This window comes from Saccopteryx leptura, chromosome 8, assembly GCF_036850995.1.
Source record: "Saccopteryx leptura isolate mSacLep1 chromosome 8, mSacLep1_pri_phased_curated, whole genome shotgun sequence".
In the NCBI taxonomy this organism is placed as follows: domain Eukaryota; kingdom Metazoa; phylum Chordata; class Mammalia; order Chiroptera; family Emballonuridae; genus Saccopteryx; species Saccopteryx leptura.
The window spans coordinates 76,762,871-76,768,557 of NC_089510.1; the positions used below are offsets into that span (position 1 = coordinate 76,762,871).

At 36.9% G+C, this 5,687-nt stretch overlaps 1 non-coding gene across 1 annotated transcript; it reads right to left on the reverse strand.

The window, feature by feature from the left end:
- Positions 1 to 2,426: 2,426 nt before the first annotated feature.
- Positions 2,427 to 2,551, reverse strand: LOC136380253 (small nucleolar RNA SNORA38). The gene has a single exon (XR_010746925.1). It is a non-coding gene; the product is annotated as a small nucleolar RNA SNORA38 (small nucleolar RNA).
- Positions 2,552 to 5,687: the final 3,136 nt, after the last annotated feature.

Here is a 5,687-nt window from a genome sequence, read left to right on the forward strand (position 1 = left end):
GCTTGTTGTGGTGATTAGAAATAACCACTTCACTTTATACCTCACTCCTAGTATATAGCTAGTTTTTTTATTTTTAATTTTACATGATATGCTCACTCTTTTAACATATTTGATACAAATTACAGAGACTGTTAGTGTTCATTAACTCTAAGTGCTACAATGGCTTCCTATTTTAAAGCTATGTTAATTAGTTTATTCTCACTAAATAAACTTATTAACATAGTATTGAGAAATTTCTACAATCAGGCCTCAACTTATCTTAGTATCATAGCGTTTTCTACTGCACATTCCACCTTGGATTCTGATTTGCCAAATAGTAATACTCAGCTATGTAGGTTTTTGTTTAAACATGTCCATGTTTTTGTTTGTTTGTTTGTCTCAATGTCTTTGATCATACTGTTTCTCCCTACCTGGATTTCATTCCCATAATCCTCAAATTTATGTAAATTCTGCCCATCTCTTAAAGTCCAAAGCAAATGCCTACTTGATGATGTCATCTTTTATTCCTATAGTGAGAATTAATATTATGTTTCCTGTTCCTCATTATAGAACCATCTCATTATATTATGGCTATTTGTATAATTTTGTCTCATACATCATACTGTAAATTCCTTGAGGGGAAAGACTTGGAGTAGGTCATCTTTGACTCAGTATTTTTGATGGATTGAATTGATATAAAATATCTTAAATTATCAATGTTATTGAACAAAGATTTTACATATAAACTTGGATTTACACTCATTGCTAGTTGGTCTTGATTTTTTTTTTCATCGATGCAATTATAGTAGTATTCTACTCAATTCTTTTGGCATAGTTCTTTATGTTTTTGTATCCAGATCAAACTTTGGATGCAAACAGTTTGCAGTCTAACTACGTGTACCTTAACAATTTCTTTTAATAGAGCCCCTGCTCAACTCTTAAATGTTAGCAGCTTGAAAATGTCCACCTTGAAATTCTTACACTTGGTTTCTTGAAAACCCTGAGTTTCTGTACTTCCTTATGACTGCCCTCATGTTCCAAGTCTAGTGTCTTCACCAACAAGCACTGATCTTTAAACAAACTTCAAATTACTTAAGTCCTGTGAAAACAAAATTTACTTCTAATCTGTACACTTTTTGTAGAAAGGAAACATTTTATCATAATTTTGTCTCCATAAATAGTTCATCATGTCTAGGAAGTCTGTCAGAAAACAGGAGAAGACTTTTTTGTTTGTTTGTTTGTTTTTACAGAGACAGAGAGAGTGTCAGAGAGAGGGATAGATAAGGACAGACAGACAGGAACGGAGAGATGAGAAGCATCAATCATTAGTTTTTCATTATGACATTTAGTTGTTCATTGATTGCTTTCTCATACATGCCCTGACCACGGGCCTTCAGCAGACCAAGCAACCCCTTGCTGGAGCCAGCAACCTTGGGCTCAAGCTGGTGAGCTTTTGCTCAAACCAGATGAGCCCTCACTCAAGCTGGCAACCACAGAGGTCTCGAACCTGGGTCTTCCGCATCCCAGTCTGATGCACTATCCACTGTGCCACCGCCCAGTCAGGCAGGAGAAGACTTTTTGATTAATACTATTTTATCTCTTTTTGGGCCAAGAAATATCAATGGACAATATCTTGGTAGCATAACGTGGAAAATACGATAAAAAATTTTAAAGCATTACACTTACCAATGGAGCTCAATAGTGTGTTCCCTGAATCGGTTTTAGCAACAATTCCACTTGTGCCATTTTAAAAAACACCTATTCTGATATTTATAACTCAAATATGCAGGTTGGTTCAGCTATTATATGCTCTATATATTCTTTTCAATCTTTCCTCTCCCATGTAAAAGTATAAAAAATGGATTATATTGAGGTTTCGGGGCATCTTTGGTGCCACAGTAGCTCAAGAAGAACCTTTTATTTTTTTAAATAAAACTGTAAATGTCCTCTGTCTTGTACAGCAGACAAAGCTCTTACGCTATTTAAAAATTTTATGTGATCATAAATCTGTTCCATAGTCAAGATACTGTTTTATAATACATTGTAACCTTTTTCTTTCTCTCTTCCTCCATTTTTCCAAGGGATGTAGGTGATTTTCACTAGTTTTATTTTGATTAGAAGAAATCATTGTATTTTTTAATTTGAAAAAAATCTTTTTCTTTATTTCATTCATTAATGACATTTGCATAAATTAATAAAACTGCATATTTGAACAATGGTAGCCAACAATTGAGCTGGAATTTAAGAATACAATGAATAAATTCATGAATGGAGGAGTGCTGTCAAGGAGTCCTGAGACCCCTACCCCATTTCTGGGTTATCTTACCATGTTTACTTGAGCCCAGCAATGTATCCATCTGACTTCTCCAAAGATTAGCTTTAGTTTAGAATGAAGTTTCTTATGTGGTCCCACATCTCTGAATTTTATTTTTATTTTTTATTTTTTTCTGTGTGGGATGGTTGATCTTGAACCTACGTGGAGCAAGCTGGCCCCAGACCTCTCAAGTCCACATTTCTGTGCCTCCTGTTCTTACATGTCCAAAGACAGGGAACGATAGACATGCCTTTGCATCTCTGAATTTATAGCAACCTCTTTCACTATAGCAAGCATATTTCTAATCTGTATGAATGAAAAATATTTTTAAGTTAAGACTCTTGAAAAGTTACATAGCCCTGGCTGGTTTTCTCAGTGGATAGAGCATTGACCTGGTAATAGACATCCTGAGTTCAATTCCCAGTCAGGGCACACAGGAGAAGCGAACACCTGCTTCTCTTCCTCTCCCTTTCCCCCTTGTCTCCCTCTTCCCCTTTCACAACCAGTAGATCAATTGGTCTGAGCATCAGTCTCAGGCACTGAGGATAGCTCGATAGGTTCGAACATCGCCCCAAGACAGGGTGGATCCCGGTTGGAGTGCATGTGGAAGTTTTCCTATCTTCTCTCCTCTCGCTTAAAAAGAGTTACAGAGGCCTGACCTGTGGTGGCGCAGTGGATAAAGCGTCGACCTGGAAATGCTGAGGTCGCCGGTTCAAAACCCTGGGCTTGCCTGGTCAAGGCACATATGGGAGTTGATGCTTCTAGCTCCTCCCCCCTTCTCTCTCTCTCTGTTTCTCTCTCTCCCTCTCTCTCTCCTCTCTAAAAATGAATAAATAAAATTTAAAAAATAAGTAAAAATTAAAAAAAAAAGAGTTACAGAATTGTTTCTGTGTCTCAGAACTATAACATGGGCACACTTTTGATATTCTCAGAACATTTTTCTTTTAAAAAATTGTTCGTGCTTAAAGTCATTGATGTCATAAACCCATTTGGCCTTTCTGGAAGTAAGCAATAAATAGTAATAAAGTACCTATTTTCTAACTGACAATGTCACAAGCTGGAGTGAGGACATTTCCTCAAGGTCCCATGATGTATTTTTAATGATGTGTATGTGCATGCATATCTATGTAGAATATGGGAGTGATAGAAAGTTCCCTGAATCTTGAACTCTTAGGTGCTTACTCCACTGCAAAGAAGTACACATTTGCTTTTTGTGTCTCTAATGGATAACTGTCCTTTTGTGTTTTGTTTGTTTGGCTTTCAAAGATCTATTGTTTGATTCTTAATGGGGACAGAAACCTATCACACTAGAGAAACAAAGGATGGTAGCTTTCCACCTTTGCCATATTAGAATTTAGAAAAAAGACATACTGTTCACAGTCAGAAAAAAAGAGTTTCTACCATTTGGCATTTAGAACACCTTTATTTTTGCATGTTAGGTTAGATAAGGTACTTCAAAGAATCAGAGTAGCACTACAATTAATAAGAAATTGACAAGTGTACAAAATATATTTGGTTTACTTTTCATAACCTAAGAAAGTGAATAATTCTACTAGTCATGTATAAAAAAGTCTTTATACATCAGGTGGTTTTCATGTTTTACTTCTAAAAATTGAAAGTATGCATTATTTATCCACTTACAGATCATTAAGTATAATTTTGATGGCAGGGCACTCTGTGTTCTTTGACATGTAATTCAGAATAAGTTCAAACAGCTGAATAACATTGCATAGTAAAATTGCTTTGCATCTCATCTACTTACTTATATGGTTATTAAGATGAACATGATCTTTAATATTTGCATTTATAAAGAATGCAACATAAGGCCCTGGCCGGTTGGCTCAGTGGTAGAGCATCGGCCTGGTGTGTAGAAGTCCCGGGTTCGATTCCCGGCCAGGGCACACAGGAGAAGCGCCCATCTGCTTCTCCACCCCTCCCCTTCTCCTTCCTCTCTGTCTCTCTCTTCTCCTCTCGCAGCTGAGGCTCCATTGGAGCAAAGATGGCCCGGGCGCTGGGGATGGCTCTGCCCCAGGCGCTAGAGTGGCTCTGGTAGCAACAGAGTGACACCCCAGAGGGGCAGAGCGTTGCCCCCTGGTGGGCGTGCTGGGTGGATCCCGGTCGGGCGCATGCGGGAGTCTGTCTGACTGTCTCTCCCCGTTTCCAGCTTCAGAAAAATACAAAAAAAAAAAAAAATGCAACATAAGCCTGACCAGACAGTGGTGCAGTGGGTAAAGCATTGGACTGGGATGAAGAGGACCCAAGTTCAAAGCACCAGCTCATCCCACTTGAGCGTGGACTCACCCACTTAAGTGCAGGGTCTCTGCCTTGAGCATGGCATCAAAGACATGACCGTATGGTCACTGGCTTGAGCCCAAGGTCGCTGGCTTAAGCAAGGAGTCACTCACTCTGCTGTAGCCCCCCAGTCAAGGCACATATGAGAAAGTAATCAATGAACAACTAAGGTGCTGCAATGAAGAACTGATGCTTCTCATCTCTCTCCCTTCCTATCTGTCTCTATTTGTCCCATCTCTCTGTCTCTCTCTCTCTGTCTCTGTCACAAAAAAAGAATGCAACATAAGTTTAGAATTGATATTTAAAGCAGTCTATACTGGGCAATGTGTTTATTTTAGTAAAATATACATTTCTAATAACTAGTCATGTTTATTACTCATTAAACTTTTTTACTATAAGAATCTTTGATCAATTGCGCACTGAAAATTATTAAGATCAATTAATCTAGATGTAAAAACAATTTAATATTTAGGCCCTATGTTCAAGGGAAATTAAAACATGTCATATTAAAATTCATATTTGTTTTCATTTTGTTACAGAATAATGAAAGATAGACTGATAAAAATTTTAGTGAATAAAGTATTAAAATAAAATTACATGGGCAACTGGGCTGAAAATACAAATTCTTTTTTTATTTGTTAAAATTTTTATTTTATTTTTTAATTCTTAAGTTTTATTTAGAAAATTAATTTTAACAAAGTGACATTGATCATTAAGAATACACAAGTTTCAGGTAAACATCTTTATAGCATTTGAACTGTTATGTTGTATAACCATCACCCAAAGTCAAATCACTTTCTGTCACCTTATATTTTTTCCTCTTTACACCCTTCCCCTCAAATCCCCTCATCCCTGGTAACCACTTCATTTTTATCTCTGTCTGTGAGTCTCAGTTTTTTATCCCACCTATGTGTAAAATCAACAGTTCTTAGCTTTTTCCAAATTAACTATTTCATTCAATATAATGTTCCCAGGGTCCATCTGTGTTGTCATAAATATCACTATGTTATCATTTCTTATGGCTGAGTGGTATTTCATTGTATATACATGCACCACATCTTCTTTATCCAAACCTCTATCAATAGACACTTTGGTTGGCTCC